Source organism: Chaetodon trifascialis, chromosome 12, assembly GCF_039877785.1.
Source record: "Chaetodon trifascialis isolate fChaTrf1 chromosome 12, fChaTrf1.hap1, whole genome shotgun sequence".
Taxonomy (NCBI): domain Eukaryota; kingdom Metazoa; phylum Chordata; class Actinopteri; order Chaetodontiformes; family Chaetodontidae; genus Chaetodon; species Chaetodon trifascialis.
The window spans coordinates 23462223-23481704 of NC_092067.1; the positions used below are offsets into that span (position 1 = coordinate 23462223).

The following is a 19482-nucleotide window of genomic DNA, read 5'->3' on the forward strand; positions in this document are numbered from 1 at the left end:
CCACTGATTTCACTGGTTTCAGCTCAGCTGCATAACTTTGCGCCTCAGTCTTTGCCTCTGGTGAATACTGAGGTGGCCATGATTGGATATTTGGATATCCAAATGATGCAGAAACCCCCTCCGAACTTTCTTCAGCAGGGAAAGGAGTGAAGCACCGACATCCACTAAATGTGTGTCTTAAAATCTTAATGCGTATGTGAGGAATGTGTCGGTTTTATTCCCGTTTTCACAGATGGAAACCGTTTTCCTCTTCATTCCTTTTTCTTCTTTGTTTAATGAATATGGCCATTGTCGCGGAGGGGTCGCCTAATGCGGTCCCTGCCTCCCTGATTCTTTCCGCTCGCGTCTTCCCCCTCCTTTTCCATGTATTATTCAAGTTGCGACCAAAGAGCTCTGCCGGCTGAGACTGAGTGCTTGTTGACGTCAGCAAACTTATCCAGCAGCTGTAGAGGAGGCGAGCTGAGGAGGAGGAGGAGGAGGAGGAGAGGGAATGAAGACTGCTGGATGTGGAGCTCTGGCCGCGGAGCGCTGAGGACCGTGGGCAGCTTTTTTCCTTCCTCCGGGACTGTTCGGACTTCTTCTTCTTCTTCTTCCAGTGTAAGTCCAGGCGCTCCTCTCCTTCCTGTCTGGGGGCTGACGTTCCCTGACCGCTGATCGGAGTTCAGCTGTCGAGTTTCTCGACCGCTGCCAACAATATTTTGTGTGTCGGTGCAGCCGTGCTGGCCGAGCCGTAGATATGTGTGCTGTGCGCCGAAGTTGAGATCGCTGCTGTGGAGTGCAGAGCGTAATGTTTTCATGCTTTAATCAGCGACAGAACATTGCTGCGTTTGTGTTTCCGTGTTAAATTCACTCCTGAGATAACGGGAAACTTTGTTGCGCAAGTCCGTGCAAGGTGGACGGCGAGCGGTCGAAAAGCTTTCAGTCGTTCAGACTTTTGAAGCACTAATACGGCGGACACAGTGTCATCTGCGCAGTTTGCCCCTGCTCATGTCAGTGGACTGTTTGCTTTAGGCTGCAAAGCAAACAAACAAACAAACAAACAACAAAAAAAACACGTCGTTTGTATTTGCGCCTGAGATTTTCTTGCATTTCTGTGTCTAATGATGGAGGCGCAATAAGAAATGCTACTTCTGTCTGTCTGCAGACGAGAGAGCGCGACCCAGGCTGAGTTGCCTCGTTTCAAACACATCTATTGTTAGGCAGTGATCAAATATAAAACATCTTCCGAGACGCTGCTTCAGAGTTTTGCTCGTATTTGCTGTGTGCGCAGTGTGCATGTGCAGCGCGCGTGTCGCTTTTAACGTGTTCGCAGACAGGAGAGGCATATTGACAGTGACACTCAAGGATCTGCTATACTGGCTTTTACCTTTCATCCTCACTTGTCTGATAGCCTGCCTACATGATTGTTTTCCATTGTGCGCTGTGAGATATTAATAACTCACGCGGCGGATCCGCCCCTCACCTTGAGGATGCATCAGCATCTCATTATGAAGTACTTCTGGTTTCTGCCTCACACTTCTCATTTCGTGCCTGTGGAGTCACCATTTTCTGTGGTTGTGAAACAGAAGGTTTTTGCAGACTTGTTGAAGTCAGCAGTAACAAATGTACGCCGTGTTTCCATCTGTCTGCTTTTGAACAGGTCAGTGGTGTAATATCCAGTGAGCGGGCTCTGGTTTCTCAGCCACTGGTGGCAGTCACCAAGCTGCCCTCCAAGTGGCTCATATGCTCTGACAATCAGCATGAATTAGTTTTCTACAAATTGCATTGCAGGACAGCAGTTTATCAGTTTTCTGCCAGGGCTGAAACAAGGTGGAGATCAGATTTCAAGCAAAGTTCAATAAAGGTCGTGTAAATGAAACGACAAAGCCTCTGACCGCCGCCGTGTGTGTTTGACGAGTCCTCTGCTCTCCACAAAGCGTGGTTGATATATCTCAGCAGTGTGATATTGACTTTTGTAAACCAGCCTGCTGTCATTTGGGTCCATCCAGGTGCATTTGAAATATAACGCACCTCTTGATTCATAGAGCATGAACAGTGCCCCAGATCCTAATGCCGGGGACTGCTGGCACTGTTTTAAAGCTGCAAATGCTCAAGAGGCAGGAAAAAATCTCCTGCAGAGAGCCTGCAATTCTCTGTTGTTTGAGAATACAAACACAGAAAACACAGATTTGGGTTTTGCAGGGCACTTTGAGATGGGGAAGGAGCAGCGAGCGCACAGGTGGAAGGGGACATTTTTTAATGTGTTTTAGGTCCCTCTGATGTCAGATGAACCTCCTGAACTCTGAGCTTCCTTCAGGTCTCTCTCCTTTTATTGACAGGCTTTAGGGATGATGTCGCCATGTCGTAGCTTGGAATGTCACACTGTTATTATCAGGCATCATTTGGATAACTGTATAAGCTGAGTTCAGCATGTGAATGGATGGAGAGTGTCGGTGTACACAGGATAAAGGAGTCATTTTGATGGGACATGCTGTTCCTTAGTGTTGTCAAAATGAAGAACCACGCAAACAAAAAGCTCATTTTCTCTGTTTTGTCACTCTTATTGTTTACCTTTTCTTTTGAAATGAATGAATGCTTTAGATAATGTAAACAGGAAGTATAAGTTTGTCATGGAGCTTGTTTAGCTCGTTTCTTAACATTTTGGTCATTAGGTACATTATTTGGATGTGATTTCTCAGCAGATTCATGGTGTTTACCCTCAGTGGACATCAGAGCTGGTACTGTAAAGACAGCAGACATGTTCAGATTTCAGCGGCAGCACATTAAACAGACACACGTACACAGACGCTGACTTTAAGCAAGGCCTAGCAGGGACTCTGCCAGGAAGTCGCTTATTTGAGGTGATGAGCACAATCAGTCACCTGCTGGGCTGAATCAGACACATCCTGATGGGTTGTTTTCATTGTAGCTTCTAGATGATGGTTTAAACTGTGGCCTCGCTCATTAAATACGTGGCCTTTGCTGCTTGAGGCAGTGCCTCTGCGCGTTTCTCCTGAAGCTTACTTAACCTTATATTTAGAGCAGAAATGAGTGATTGATGAAGTAATCTATTTTGATTATCAGTTCATCATTTCAGTCCTTTTCCAAGCGAAAATAGTGAAAAAAGTGAAATATTCTGTTGTTCTAGCCTGTCAAGCTTTTCTTTGCAATTCATCATTAACTGAATATCGTACGAAACAAGACATTTAACATGTTACTACACCACTAATGTTAAAAGTTGAAATGTCTTCGACCTCTGGCAGAGGGATATTTTTCTATCATGGCAGGGCACCACTGTAAAAAACACTGAAACACACCTGGATGACGTCTTTTTCTACCAGGCAGTGTGGTTGAATGTGATTGGTTCGCGGTATGCCGTAAACAGCAGGTGCTGAAGTTGGAACGACGAGCGCATTGGAGTGCAGGTCAGTTACGTTATGGCGGCGCAGATGAAGCAGTGGAGCTGGGAGACCCGCCTCCTTTCAAAACAGCTGTTCTGGAACAGTTTCGGCCCGGTCAGCTACAGCAGCAGTGGAGACAGACTTTGGAAAAGCGAGGATGGTGTCAGCTAAACATGCTAACGTACGTTCGACCAAATCACCCAGATGAAAAAGACGTATCCTTACGCTTTCATTTGGGATTCCTAAAGTATGACTTATGTATGCCGCGACACTCCTGATTCATTTGGTTTACAAGATGAACAAGACATATGAAGTGTCATTTGCTGATCAGTATCATCAAGAATAATCACGTCTGCTGAATAGACTGACGGGTATCATCTTCTTGTCTGTCAGACTCTGATTGTGCAGAAAATAGCTGATTACCGTAATGAAAATGATCGATTGCGTCTGAGAAATGATGACCTCTCTGCACATGAGGTTGGTAGTCTAGAAAATCTGCGTCTTGCTCCTGTAATGTTGACAGCGCTCGTGTTTACCGCTCACAGCCTGCCTTCAGAGGGTTCAGCCGACACTTCATCTATCAGCGCGAGATCACACAGTGACTGATAACATCATTACTATCAGCCCATGCTCCCCCTTCCTCACTGTCACCGAAATCTCTATTACAACAAGTTCATCTCTCCACCCAGAGCCGTTTGTTGTCGGATTGCTGGAAAGCTGAAGTGACTTCAGCCTCACGCGCTGTCGGAGACATCAAACAGCTTTTCATCCACATTGCAGCCGTTACCTCAGGAATCAAAATTGAGCAGGAAGATTACACGGATGCTTATCGCTGGCTCAATTTTCTTATCGTCATCATGTCTGTGTCAAAACTAAAGCCTTCTTATGGGCTAAAACCACACCAGCGACTTGCCTAAGTCAAGATAATTGATATTTTTGTCTTGCTGGTCCAAGGTGTTGACTCCTGCAAATGTCAAAGCCTTCTGTCTCGCCATCTCTGTGATTGGATTAATCCTCTCAGCATTTATTATACATCTCAATTAATCATGGGCTTTTGCAGATGAGACAGCCGAGGGAGCCTCGAGTCTTCGCGTGGCGCTGCCTGTTTTCCATACACGTGTTTCGTTTCTTTTGTCTTGCTGTTTCTTGGAGAAGGCTGGCATTGTGTCGTGAAATAGAGGCTCCTCTCCAGCGGTAATGGATCCTCTTTGTTGTTCATATCATGTGTCATTCTGCAAGTATGTTAAGACGTACTAGGAGTAAAAAAAAATAATATAACGTAAGTCCCAGGTACTTAAAAAGGTATATTTTACATTCAGTTCTTTGATGTTTGGGCTGAAAATAACACGTTGGTGTTAGTTTCTTCCACATAGATCATTTTAAAGGACCCACACTGTATTAACAGTAACGGTGAGGTGGGTTTGGATACTGCATTCACAATACCCAATATGTTTGGGAATCTTACAAAAACAAGTGAAAGAGGACGTTTCAATCCAGCAAATTAAAACCAAAGATTCATGACGAGACCAGTCAAAAAGAAGGTGGTGTGCAGCAAAGGAAAACCTGCTCAACAACATGGTTTATCGTTTCCGTTGCAACGACACTTTACTGGTAGCATCAGTATGGCATTTACTGTGTCGACTCAGAAAGATTAGATTCTAAACAGCGTTTTTGTCTGGACATGCTGTTTACAGCAGTTGAACCTCCTTCCTTAAAAAGCCAAATGAGTCAAGGGTAAATAAATCTGCCAGATAAGTGAAAGAAACAAGGCGCTGGTCCTAATGAAAAGCCTCTGGGTGATAAATGAACCATCTCATTGGCCTTGCTCCTGAGATGCCACATCACAGACCGCAGTGGAAATGACTTTTTCTGTAAAATACTCAAGGTGTCCAGACAAGAGCTCTCCCAGTAATGCAATACGTCTCCACCCATGGTTGCGATATGTTTTTAGTTATGATTTCTTCACAGTGCCCGCTTATGCAACATCCCGCGCCGGCCTCATTGGTAGCACTTTGAAAGGTCAGCTGCGAATGTGGTCATAGTTGAAATGTGCTGGGTGGCAAACTGAATTGTCAGGGGTACAGCGGACACAAAGGTAGGCAGCAGAAACGCACCGTTGGAAGCAGAAGGTCAGTCGCTGCAGATCTGTTCTGATCAGATGACCAAACCTTCACATGTGGAGGGGGGGGGGGCTGCTTGTAACTGTGCAGTACTAATCATTTTTAAAAGAAATCTTAGGGTGTACAACAAGATACCGAGTCATTTCATTTGTAAGATGTTTGTGCTCGGCCTCAGTGTGAGCGTGGCTTGTTGCCAAACCCCTGGGATTTCACTGCAGCCATATTCATGAGCTGTGTTCAGTGACACGAGAAATCACTTTCCATACACTCTGTTGTTGTTCCTCGAGTGGAGAAAAAAGGCTGTTAAGCATCGTCATGCTAAAACGTCTGAACCCAGGTTTGCTGGAGTCTTGTCACCCTCCATGTGACAGTGGAATTATTGTCGCACCTGCAGTTTTCATCGTTCAGCGATCGGTCGGTCGTGTTTCCCCCACTGCCGTTTGATCTTTCAGAATGAATAGGTGCGAACAGTCCTCATTACACCCTCGGGAGGCTTTTAAGCTTTGTTTGCTCATGCTTTTGCCTCTGCAGATGGTCAGCTGAGCTATGAGCGCGCAGAGAGGCATTTATGCTCTACCTGTTGCGGTATTCTCCGACACACCAGGGGGCGCAGAAACAAAACATTCTGCGGAGAAGGCAACAAGTGTTAGCAGAAGGACCACAGGTCAAACACATTCTGATGTAGAGCTCTTTAATGTCGAGAATGAGTTGTAATAAACTGTAAACTCATGTCTGATGGACACGCAGTCCCTCCATAGACAGAAACAAACAGTCTGATTCTGCTGCAAAATGCAACTCAAATGTCGATTTTAAGACTTCTTGTTTTTGAATCTCTACAAACAAATTGGCTTTTTATCAGTAACCATTCATTCATTGCTTCTTAATTTATCGACTTTATCAGTATTTTCGTGTTTTCAGTTGTTATGAACTGATGTCATGCTCTGCAGATGCAACGTGAGGAGGAAACAGAAACAGAACAGAAAAGTCTCAAACTTGAAATGAAAAGCCCCGTGCGATCATAAATGTCGAACGTGAGATGAACATTTACAGATAATCTGAGGACTGCACGGAATTATTACATTAAGGATTAATCAGTAGATTTTAATCAATTCATCATTTCCCAGAACAAAAATAGAGACAAATGCCATTAAATATTTATTATTTTATCGTTTTCAGATAATTTGCCTGACAGCAAAGTGATGGAATTCATTAGTCTTTCCACACAGTGTTAGAGGGCAGATAATGATTATTTTCATTGTGGATCAGCTGATGATTTTCTCAATGATTTTGTTTATAACATGTCATAAAATAATGGAAAATGTTCACCAAAGGTTCTGAGAGCCAAAGGTGGCGTCTTCAGACCAACTTCAAACCAAGCTTTGAATAAAAGCAGCAAATCCTCACATTTCAGAAACAAACTGAAGAATGTTTGTGTCTTTTGCTTGAGACGGGACTTACAGGATTTCTTGATTATCATTGAAGATGATTTTTCTGACAGTTGCCTTCTGTTTGAGATTTCAAACTGGACGTAATTTGCAGCAATATTTGATTTATGTGCAGTTCTCTGGAGTCAAAGTCCGACATGAGTCAGCGTCTGTAATCTCTTCCCACAGCCCTTTAAGCTTTGGCTGCTATCACACACAAAAGGTGAGCAAAGACAAAAAGGTGCTTTTGTATTCCTCACCGTCAGTTATCCGCTGACATTTAGAGGAAATGTATTTCACCATCTCCAGAGTCGGTCAGATTGATCTTGTGAGTAAATCACTGCTGAGACAGGGGAAGTTGATGATGGAAGAAAATGAGCAGGCGAGCTGATGAGGAGCGAGCTCCCATCAGCCTCATTATGTTATTGCCTTCAAACTGTGACTTTAGACTTCCTCTGATTTGAGGCAAATCATGGCCGCTGATTTGGTTTAATGCGGTCTGCGTTTGTGTCTCTGTGTGCGGCGCTGCATGCTGGGTGTCTGCCTCGCTCTGTTACACTTCCTTACCCGCCTTGCATGAATCCACTGTATTTGTGATGCTAAAATTCCCCGAAAAACTGACACTCAATATACATTTGCAGATGTTTATGTCTGTGTTGACACAGTGCAATGCTTAAACACAGCAAGGTGAACCTGTGACCATGTTCTCGTGTCATTGAAGGGTGGCCCGCGGCTGAATGTCAATGAGGATAGCTTGTCATAATACATTTTGATTAATGAAAGTCTCTCTGCGATGTAATTTCCTGATGAATGTGTTATGGCTTTGTAAGAGATAAGCAAATGAGATGAGAAACATGGCTCCCGACAATTAGCGCTCATAGCTATCAAAATTTGATAGTTACGGTAACTGTAAGTAGACACAGCGGATGCGTGGACTGAATGCTAAATCGACTTGCTGTTCTGCATCATTCCTCACACCTTCGTCCTTAGCTTGACAGCGAGCTCCCATACATGTTCGCAGGACGTGACCTTTAATTTGTTGAGGGAATCCAACTTGTTAAACTCTCCACAGGGTGATGCATATTGTTCGCTTAGGATTAAATTTGTATTCCCTGCGGCTCTGTGCATGATCAAGACCCCGTGGCAGCTTATTTGACTCGTAGCTTACCCGTACAGTAGTGCAGAATGAGCTCTCCACTCAGACAAGAATGCCCAAATTCACTCTTTCACTTTGCTGAGACGATCAGTGAAAACACTCGCTGGCTGAAAGAAAAGGTGCTGCCAAGTGAGTCACTGAAACCAGCTAAAACAAAAGGGCAGCACGAAACACCTGAGAGACATCTGTGAGACCTCCAATGAGAAGGAAAGACGGCATGTTGTTGTCTTTACCCAGCTGTTAGCATACAGGGCAGGAGGCTAAAGCTTATGCTACAGCAGTAATACAGTACAGTACACATGGAAAGTACACTGTCTCCATCACTTTGTGTACATACCCGTATGTCTTCCTCTGGTAACAGAACTGTTGCATTACCTAAATAATGGATAACAGAACTGCTGTTAAAAGCTGTCCTTTCAATGCCAGGTCTGTTCAAGTAAAAGTAAAAAGAAGTTGCTCTGTTTGGAGACAGTATCGCAGCTGTGTAACAGGGAGTATTACTCACTCCTGAAACTGCTGTCCTGCACTGGAGCTGTGCCAAGCCAGGACAGAAGGACAGCAGGACAGAAGGACAGCAGGACAGAAGGACAGAAGGACAGGCCTTGCCGTTAACCCAGCTGTGACGGCTCAGTGTGTTGCTGTGTATATATATTATTAATTTCTAATATTTTATACACACACACACACACACACACACACACACACACACACACACACACACACACACACACACATATATGTCCAGCAGCTCTGACAGGAAAAAGTCAGGACAGGTTTTGATTGAAATGTGTAACTAAGTGTAACTAAATAAATCAAATATGATACACTGAATACCAGCCCATATATTGTCATAGTTTGTTTTTCAAATATCAGTAAAGTATGAAAAATCCTCAAACAATCTGCCTCAAACAGTCTTCTTTAAGGGGAGCTTTCAGTGCTGAGGTTAGCGTCCAACCGCTGGGCCCAGATGCATTAAATGCGTTAAACTGTCACAGTTATGAAGCCTCACGCACACATGGATGTGCTTCATAAATCTCAGTCACTGTGAAACTGCCCGAGCCTCATTTCCGCTCCCACGGTTCGTCTTAAATGGCAGCAGAAACACCCTTAAAATCAGTTTGCATATGGATACTTGTGCCTGCTTCACCACTCATTAGGCGTGTCAGTGAGAAGAACAGCAAAGAAGAGCCTCCGACAGCAGCTGCCGCTACACACCGCTAATTATATGATAGAATTTATTCAAATTCATCACATCATTGCAGGGATGATCACAGATTAGTTTATAGAGCTCCTATTGAAACGGACTTTAATAATACTTTAATAATAAAATGATCACTCATAAACAATAAGGTTATAGATGCGCATCTGAGTAACATTTTCCAGAACGCTGTGTGGACTGCAAGAATAATAACACAGTCAGTGAAACAGCCAGCAGCAAGGTCTCTTACGCCATATTTCATGGCCACCTCCTCGTCATCACATGTGCACGCCTGGTTTGAAGAATGCACACAGTGAGCGCATTCTTCTCTCAGAAATACCAGAACATATAGACATTTGACATATCCCACCCCTCTGCGTGCTGCCCAGCTTCTCGTGTTTAGTCACATTAGCAAAAAGCGCAGTGTCGATGAGGGCTTCAGATACGTGCCATCACAGATTGTGTTCAGCATTTGTGAAGCTGACAAACGGCATTTAGAGCTGACGGCTCTGAGCAAATCAGGCAGGGAGGCAGGCTAGCGCTGTCGCTATTGGTGTTCCAATTTGGCTGAGGCTTTAGAACGAATGTCTACTTGATCCAGCACCTCCAAAGAAATCACTGGCATACGGCTGTCCAAGGCGTCCCCAGTTAATTCAAGAAGTCATCCCATTGTGGGCGAAAACAGACCGCTTTTTATGGCTCTTTTATTCCTTCATGAGTACCATTAATTTCAATGGGCTGGCCTCAGTGCTTTGCAGCTGGCATTTTTTTTAATCCGCTTGAGACAACATGACTGCATTATCCTCCTCCTGGTAATGAATTGGCAGGAGTTATGTGTGTTTTATTGGAATTGTTTAGCACTTTAGTTGGGAGGCTGATTTCTCTGTTCGCTCTCAGAGCACACTGCATATCTCATCCTCGCAGGCCTGAATGGCTATTTATGTGTGGTAGATGTTTTGCCAAGGCTGAAGTAAACTACTTATCCTTCTCAAGCACATTATTTATTTTCTTCCACACTATCAGCCTGGAAGCTTCCTCCATAAAGATCATTCACATTAAAACTAATTAGATTTATTTGGGCTCATTACAATGCCACCTCCCTGTGCAAACAGTCAGGATTTCAGTGTCGTTCTGTTGCTGCTGTTCAGGCTCTAAGTCGACTACAGCATAAACCCTTTTTATCTCTTTGACATATACTCGGCTGTCTTAGTTTTGTCACTTTCCAAAATTATTGTGGTTCGTTGGCAGAAACAGAAAAAGCAGGGAATCATTTAATGATGTCGACCTGTGCACAGTTTTCCTGTGCATGCAGTGAAATAACAGTAAACAGAATGTTCCCTCTGTCCTAAAAGGCTGCTTCAGTTATTTTTCCCTCCTTCTGTCCCTTCAGTTGTACATTTTCTATAAACTCGTTAGAAGACGAAGAATAAAATGCATCAGAACTTTGACAACAAACCACTAACAACCTTCTATGTGGATTTTTGATGAAATCCGTCCTCTTCTCTCATCAGACACTTCTTCTCTCACATGCTTTCACATTATCAGGTATCCAAAGCCAACGGGCACAAAAAAGAAAGGTTTTAGATTTAGATATGACCAGTTTTAACTCAATGATGGAAGTATAAATACTGTTTTCTAAAATGTCTTATCGACCTCCCGATTAGGTCAGCAGAACTGACTGTTGGCCACCAATTTGACTTTGATTGATGAAGTCATGCATGAGCAGATCTTCTAAATGCTTTCCAAAGGCAGCTGGGCTTTCTTGTTGTTCTACATGTTTCACGTCTCACCCAAGAGGCTTCTTCAGTTCTAGCTGACTGGTGGGGAGTCCCAGGCACTTGTCCTCGTGCAGGATCATTGGACAGCACTTAGAAGCACCACGACCTGGATGAATCACTACAGAGATCAACTCCTCATCCTCATGACGCACAAAGGCTTCCTGCCAGAAAGCCTTTCTAACATGCGGTTAATGTTGTGAAACAGAAGCAGTTTGTTCGGTGTAAGCATCAAAACCACGTGGTTAGGTTTAGGAAAAGATTGTTTTCCTCTTTGTTTTCTTGCCTTACATGAAGCTTGGTCTCCTGGGTGAAAGTTGTGTGTTTGACCCATCCATCCACCTCGCCTTCCTCCACCTGGGGATGCGTCACCTTGCTCCGAGCGTCTGATATTGCCGCGGATGGGTTTAGATTGGAGTTAGTTGAAAGCCTGGTGTGTCCCATGCAGACACTGAAGGGTACCTCATGCATCAGTATGAGACGCAGAGGGGCCTGACAAAGTGTCGGTCCTGGGAATGAGACCGGGCTGCAAACACGAATGCAGTTACACATTTAACAGACACAGAGCAACACAAGTACTCATTTGATCTTGTTTTTGGCTCTTAGTCCAATTTTAGTTAGTTTAGTTCAGATTTTGTCTCCCGAGGGCTCTTTAGCTGCTAAACGCTCCGCTTTGTCGTCCAGGTAGTTGCTAACTGTCTGTCTGCTGGGTGCTGGGCAGGTAGCGTACAGTGGGTTTGCAGAGCTTTTTTCCCGTTGATAACAGCTGTCTGATTTGGCTGGAAGTGACAGCGATGAGAGCAGTCAGAGTGAACCAAACCGGTAAAAGCTGTGTGCCATAAAACTAAAACTAAAACGGAGCTGAAAGACATTCTAAAGGTCCGTTGAGCTGATGGAAGCCACGGTTGCTTGATATTTCCCTGTGGGCTCGTCACAACGAGTGACGCCTTTAACATTTCAGAGAAAGCTTCTGCTCTGGACGTTTTTGATGCTGATGTGTTGTCATACCAATCTACCACGTCGTGTTTTGTAGAGGCGACTTAATGATAACCATACAACAATATACTGCATTAATACATCAATATAATCAGCGTGAAAAAGGATAGCAGAAGTAAAACAGCATGGCCTCCCATTACCTTATTAACTGCAAGTTAACTCTGCAATCACGAATGCAATCAAATACATGATTTAATAAGAGTGCAAGAAATATAAATATTTAAAAGTAATATTTTGATTGGGAGTAATCACCAAGTGAAATGCGAAAATCAAGTCTGCCCTCTAACACAGTTCAAGAGCCCCCACAAGCAGTTTTCAGACTCATCCAGAGGAACACGATGATAATGTAAGGTTGAAGTTTGCTTTTTAGGATAATGGACAATGTAACTCGTGCCTCAAGGCGGTGTGTCAGAAGGCCCGTTTTAATTCCCCGCAGACCACAAGAGAGAGCAGCATCCTCTGATATAAATGGAGATGGCTTTCAGTCTCTTGGTTTTTTTTTGCTGTATCCAGCTCTCCTGCCTGGTCGCTGGTTGCTTGGAAAGCTTTTCTGTCAGTATGGCCAAAAATGAGGCCAGTGAGGAAATCTAGTGTGTAATTGCAGCACTAACAGCAGGCCGGGTTAGCTCTTTGTGCAGGAGCAGAGATACCGACCTGGAGGGCGACTCCTCAGACTCTTGATGTGAGCTTGACTGGATAGAGACTTTGTGGCCCGCCGCCACGGCTGCCGATGGGACCGTCCTCCCGAGAGAATTATAAAAATGAAATCTGTGACTGAATTATGTGCTTTGCCTCGCTCGCGCTCACGACTCCAGATATAATTACTTCTCCCCTGTTCGATTCTGTCTCCATCTTAGTCAGTACTCATCAAATTTAAGCTCCTGTTTTTTTCTATGAGGGGAGATTGTGCTGCCAACTGTGCATCAGCCATAACAATCTGTACCATCCAGTCAGAAATGGCCTTTGCACGGTTGTGTGTGATATAGGCCCACTGTTAGCAGCTGATAGCGTGTTAACAGCAATAAACCCAGTTCAGATGACAAATAACATGTTACATGGCAGCTTTTTGGCATCACCGACCTTCTGATTAGTGGACGACTCGCTCTACCTCCTGAGCCACGTCGTCACCATCTACATGATGATACAGCTGATCCTTAGGTGGCAGACATGTTCATGTTTCTGCAGACCTCCAGATCTTCTTGTCCAAGTGCCACTCGTGTTTTTAGCGCGTGGCTGCAGGTGAAAATCAAGAGGGTAAAACTCAGATCCATTATGTTCACTTAGATAGACATGTTTGACAAAATAAAAGGTAAAGTCAGTATGTGTTTATCCATTCATAACATGATCAGGCTGCAGTAAACGAGCGCCTCTTCATGAATAGGTAAAGCCTGACCTGCAGAAGTGACGGCTCGGCTCAACCTCAGTCTGTCCACGCGGCATCAGCATGCTTCAGACAAAGAGCTCGTCAGACGTTTGACCGCTGTCTGAAACCTCCTCACACAGCTTTCTGATAACAAGACTGGCAGAGCTGCGTCCGACAATCTCCATAACTTTACAAAATCAATGATCCAACAGCTAGCAGACTTCACACAGCGATTGGCCGGAGGTGCAGAGGTGAGACAGCAGACAGGGTTCAAACTTCTTTTTCTTCTCTTTTCTTTCACTGTTCACATACTGACTTCTGTCACTGTGGGTTTGTGCAAATGTGTGCAACACCACATTTGAGGACAGGCCGTCTGACCGTTTTTGAACAGTCGTCCCTCTGTGGGCCAAGGCTTCTCACCCTGCCTTCATTAAAAACCAGCTTGCCTTCAGACGAACTTGGACGACACGTATGAACTGGCTGACTTTGCCTTACGCTTCATTTGGTTTGTGTTGTTAATCGGATTGAGGATATGTCTTACTGTCTTGTCCACACACTGTGGATTGGACCCATTGGCACATGTGCAGGCACTGTAAACGGCAATGAAGGGCATCGTTAAAGGTCAAAGGGCATTGTTTTATATTGATTGTAGGTAGATTCCTTTAGCACGCAAACACATTATGCAAAGTCATCAGCAGTTACAAATATAATAATATTTGGGTCTTTGGGTCATTGATGTTTGCAGCATGTCAGGTAGATTAGCCCAGCTGAGACCGGTCCTGGCAGGCTCGGGTCGGGTATCCCCCCTTTAATTGGCGTCCGGCGTGCATCGATTCACTGTTACTTTGAATTTATGATTACCAGCTGGCAGAGCAGTCTGTTTCATGGAATGAAAAAAGGCAGGCAGGAGCAAATGGAGCTCTCACAGCTTTTGTCTTTTTATAATGTCATTTACTGGAAACAGCCCGCTCTTTAATCACTTTAGAAGCCCAAAACACTGCTTGAAAACTTCCCTTGTCGTGAGGAATTAGAAGTCAGAAGCTGCAGACACTTAGCTGAGGTCCGGTCACAGTAACGCCACGACTACAAAACATGAGGGAACAGTCAGGCTCTGCAGCGCTGTGCTGAGTGCAAACACCTTCTGTCACTTCAAGATGCATCGTTATAGCCCGTGTGAAGACGGGGAATGCCCTCCAGGCTGATGTTTGTCTTCATTGACAGTTTCTCATAATAGGTCTGTATTAAGATTCCACCTGCACAGTTTACAGGCTGTACCCTCTCGAGCTCCTCCTCACACAGACGCTGTGTATTCACACCTCTGTCATCTTCACAAAGCGCACCGTTTTCCCATCCCCATCTCGACCTTTAAAAGGCGATGTCCTAACTTTGTCATTGGTTTCAGCGGCCGGGCTCGTATCCTCTCCCCTCCCAGGCTCCTCTCTCCTGCCGTGCTTTGCTGTTTCGCCCCTGATTGTGTCCCCTTCATCTGTCACGGCGCTCTCGCTGTCTCAGGCGAAGCGACAGTGATGGATGCTGAACACTTTGCCCGTGTGCCCATCCACCCCGCCGCCCAGTCAACAGGCTGGGCCCAGGTTTCCCTTCTCCGAGCCGGTGAATAAATGAGCTGCTCTCCTCCTTTCTAACATCCCCGTAAGTGATAAACCTGCACCACATCAGTGTTGAGCTCAGAGACAGTATTCTTTGCGTTTTACGTACACGTGTATGAAGAAACAAATGTGTTTCTGCTTTTTTCTAAATCACAGCCTCTTAACTTCAAGCTAAAAATCCATATCGAAAACCTTGTTTTCTTCCACTTGCTCTCTGATGTGAAATACGCAGTGAACTTTCTTTGGCCTCTAATCTGCGCTGCTATTTATAAAGTGTTAGTAAAGTGCAGGAAACACTTTACAGAATCTCAAAACTATCCAACGCTGATGTTTTTGTGGTCGGAAACATTTCTTTCCTCAGATAAAAGATGAGGTGCTGGCTCGGGGAGGTCTCCTGACAAAGCTACCTTAAAATAACCGCTTTGATGGCGGCCGGCCTCATGTCGTGTTTGTTTGCACAGATGGCTTTGTTGCGTATATTGCTGTGGTTTGCTGCTTATAAAGGTGGCTGGGCGTCTGATTATGCTTAACAAACTATAAAAACAGGATCCACCTCACACCAATTCACAAAGCTGTTGGTGACATCAAAGGTACAAAATGAAGGATTTTCCTAAAAAACAATGTCCAGATCAACTTTGACAAACAGCAGCCTTTAACTTTGAGCTATTATGGTTTGAAGTACACGAGTTCTGATGTGACATGCAGTTCTAAACAGATATCTGAAATGTTGAGGTTAACATTTGCTTTGTGGTTTTCTCATAATACATTTTGGCAAGAGGCCTAGAACAGCAGTGATAGAGGGAAGCCTCTCTCACACTAAACAGTGCTTTTTGTCTGATAAGTGCTCCTCTAGTCCAGGTTTGGAATTCAGAAATCCATTTTCAGTAATGAGCTGCTGGACTCCTTTGTCGGGAAATATTTCAGGCAATTAAATATTAATGAAAATCACCCACATGGCAGCTTTTGAAGGAGGGCATCAACCCTGTCAAGCCGAGGACTGAGTGGTCGAGTCTTCCAGAAACCGAAATTAAAACCAAGGCAGCAGGATTTCTGTCAGTCTTAAAGGCAAAAATAATTTTCAGAGCGGTGGTGAGCTCCAAACCCTTTGACCTTTATTGTTTTGGGTTGTCTAGCAAACCAAATTATAAATTGTACAACTGCAAGTGACAATTATTTTGTTTAACAATTAGATTTCTTAATGATATCAAAGATTGTTGGTTGGACGACATATAAGACAATAAAAGCATCAAATCCTCACAAATAAACCAGAAAATTGGATTTTTTTTGCCAGAAAAATAGCAAACGATGTTGTCGAATTGCCTTTTTTTTCTTTTTCATCTCCTTTTGTTTTGTTTTGTTTGGGGAAGCTGAGGACAATACAAGTCTCCAAAGCAGAGCTCTGCCTTTGAAAAGCAGAGTTTCCTGAACAGTTGACCTGTCAGCCGTGGATTATGGGATAGCGACATTCGGACAAATGAAGGCCATTTGTTCGGGGTCGTGGTCAGTTGTGACATGTTTGTTGTGGAAACGCGAAGGATCCGGGAGCCCTGGCTTGTGTTCTGTCCCTCTTCAGGGAGCCGTGAGCTGGTACATCTGGACTTCTGATGGCGAGCAGGTTCACAGTGAAGGCGGTGAAGTGTCTTGACCTGAAACTTACCTCACACCGGAGCTTCACGTAGAGTCAGAAGGCAGCATTCTTGTGGAAAGCTGCCACTGTTATTCATTCTTGAAGGCTGATTCATTTGGCCTCAAAACGACGAGAGATGAAATGCAGCAGCGCTGTCAAAGAGTCCATCTATTAATATGTGGACAAAGACATAAACATTGTAAAGAGAGGTTAGTTTAAAGTCGCTATTTGAACCAATTATTCTCAGAAACACGCTCAATTACCTGTCTCATCTCCCACATACCTGCCAACAGCGCATCACAAACGACTCACGCTGACTTGAAGTGTCTCACCTAATGAAATGCAGGCGTCCTTTGTGAGAAAAGTGAGGGCAAACGCCTCCTCTCATCATGCCATCAAACCAGAAATAATAATAATAATTGCTGCTTTATTGTCGAGTGTTTATACATTTATAGAGAAGCACGTGCAAATAGCTGCTCACCTGAGGGGCCCAGCAGGGGGGCCACATTCACTGCGAGGGCACGGAAGCTGTTTATGTTGTTTCAGTCTTCTGATGGCAGCTGCTCTACACTGCAAGTGGGACGACTGTCCTTCACTGACTATTGCAAGGTTATCTGGAGTGTGATAAATACTGTGGATGATGGTGAATGATGTGGCTGGCCCACCCACAATATGCTTAATGCTTGCATGCATGAGATAAAATATGCAAGACGTCTTTCCAAGTGGAAGCTTAGTGTGGTTCAACAGGGGAAGAATGATTTTCACCTGGTTTAGACGCTCTTACTCTGTCCCGCCGGGAGTTTGAGCTCTGCGCAGGAACTGAGGAATCCTGACCTCTGAGCTGAACTGCTAAATCAAGATGAGCTGGAAGAAGTCTGAAGATGTGTTTCGCTTGCTTAGCTACCCCCCCAAGGCCACTTCCTGTCACGGCTACTCTGTGCACTGACAGAGAAGGAGAGCCCCTCGGCAGATTGTTTTGGCCGCTAGCCCATACATGCATTGAACTTTAAAACTGGCACAAGCTCCGCCTTTGTTTGTGTGAGTGGAATCCACTCCGGTGAAGTTCAGTTCACGAGTCGCCCACAGAGGCCAGAAATACGCTCAAAGTGATAATATGAGCGTCTCAGTTGCATAATCGTGTTGGTCTGTTTAGACAGGTTAATTGTAGTTAAAACCTTTAATGCGCCTGAATGTTCAGAAACCAGTCACATCTAATCCTAACTGCAATCTGCTGTCACTGTCAGTTGGTGTGTAATTAGCCTTTAGTGCCTCGAACAGCGAAGCTGCAGGTGGGGTTGGGGGCGCAGAGGAGGGACTGGTGCAGGAAAAAGGCGCCATGTTGGCCTCATCACACTTACAGTCCATTTACACCTGGTGCTAAGATGCAAACGGTATCCAAACACATTTTCCAGACAAGAAAAACACGTTAATGCCAGGTGTGAATGCAGCAATATCAGAATGTGATCAAGTCTGTCTGACCACATCTGGAGCTCATCTGGCCCCCCTTTATGTTCAGATCTGAGGCAGAGGTAAACATGATTCACACAATGTGCTGCCGTCAGATATTTGTTTTTAGCTAACATAGAAAACATAGAAACGCCTGTAATTTCTGCTCAGATGTGTTATTCTGTGCCATGAAAGCACCAACAGGTGTGTTATTCAACAGGTGGGAAATGAAGGATATACAATAAGAAATCACTGTGGGTGCCATGATGTGCCCTGCACTCATCTGTGCATCCAGTCACAGAGCAGCCTGCAGCACACCGGGACTAACACACACAACGTTTTTAGTGTATTTAAAACAAAGAAAGAAAAACCTGAATGTTTTACATTTGCTGAATTTGCAAGTGGGGACAAATGATTAAGAATTTTTTATAGACAGTATTTCACAAAGTTTCTAAAGTTCCCCCAAACTCAGCAACTCACAAAACGCTTTGACTTTTTAATGGAGTCTGGGGCTGATTTGTCAGCACCTGAAATTACTCACCCACAGGTTGTGCTCTCGAGGATTTGTGTGTGTGTTTGTTTGTAGTTCAGCTGGCCTCAGTCAGACTGATACACAGACCTGCAGCTCTTTATTCGCCCAGGACGCCGTTCTCTCAGTGAGGACCACAAGAACCAATTAAGAATACCCCAAAAGGCAAGATCAGATCGTTTATTATCCGAATCGCAAATGTGGATACGGATCACATTTTAACAGCAGCTGTAAATGAGGTGTTAGCGTTACGTAAACATGATGCACAAAAGAATTAAGCTGCATGTTAATATAATGTAAAGGCAGAAGATTACACAGCTGCTCAGGGCACGTCAGAGCACTCTGCTGCGTTAGCGTCGGCTAATGCCACTCCATAGACTAAAACAGCCCCCAGAGACAGTGAGATAATGGAAGCCTTATGGGTTTTGCATTTGCAGGAAATGTGACACAGAGCCTGTTTTACCTTGTTTTGTTTTTTTTTACTGCTTTAACACACAGATGGCTGAAAGGTTATTAACTGCTGAATATGTGTGATTCAGGCTTCTCTCCTATAATCAGTGGTTTTCTGTTTAATGATCGGTTCATAGATGATGTTCAGAGGAAGTTGTTATTAGATGAAACAGTTGTGAGGTCGTATCGCACACCCCCTCTTCCACGCAGCGTCACCATCATACGCTGTAATCCATCATATTGTCCTCCTCTGTCCCACTTCTGAGTCTCAAACAGTCGTGTCAGTTGCCTCGTGTAGTTTCTCATCGTCATCCATCTTTAGACTCCTGCTCTCTCCTGCAGCATCAGCGATGGAGATAATGAGAGCTGCTGGCTCTCCATCACAGTGGCGTTCACCTGTTCTGTAGCACG

The 19482-nt window shown here is 44.4% G+C and overlaps 1 protein-coding gene across 4 annotated transcripts in view; it reads left to right on the plus strand.

The window, feature by feature from the left end:
• The first annotated feature begins 363 nt into the window (after positions 1-363).
• gulp1a (GULP PTB domain containing engulfment adaptor 1a) overlaps positions 364-19482 on the plus strand; it is a 66138-nt gene continuing 47019 nt past the window's right edge. The window contains exon 1 of one of the 4 annotated variants that reach the window (XM_070975587.1): positions 364-597. The gene's annotated coding sequence lies outside the window, so the exon portion shown is untranslated. The remainder of the gene's footprint in view (positions 598-19482) is intronic. The other 3 variants (XM_070975582.1, XM_070975580.1, XM_070975586.1) reach the window with 3 other exon arrangements.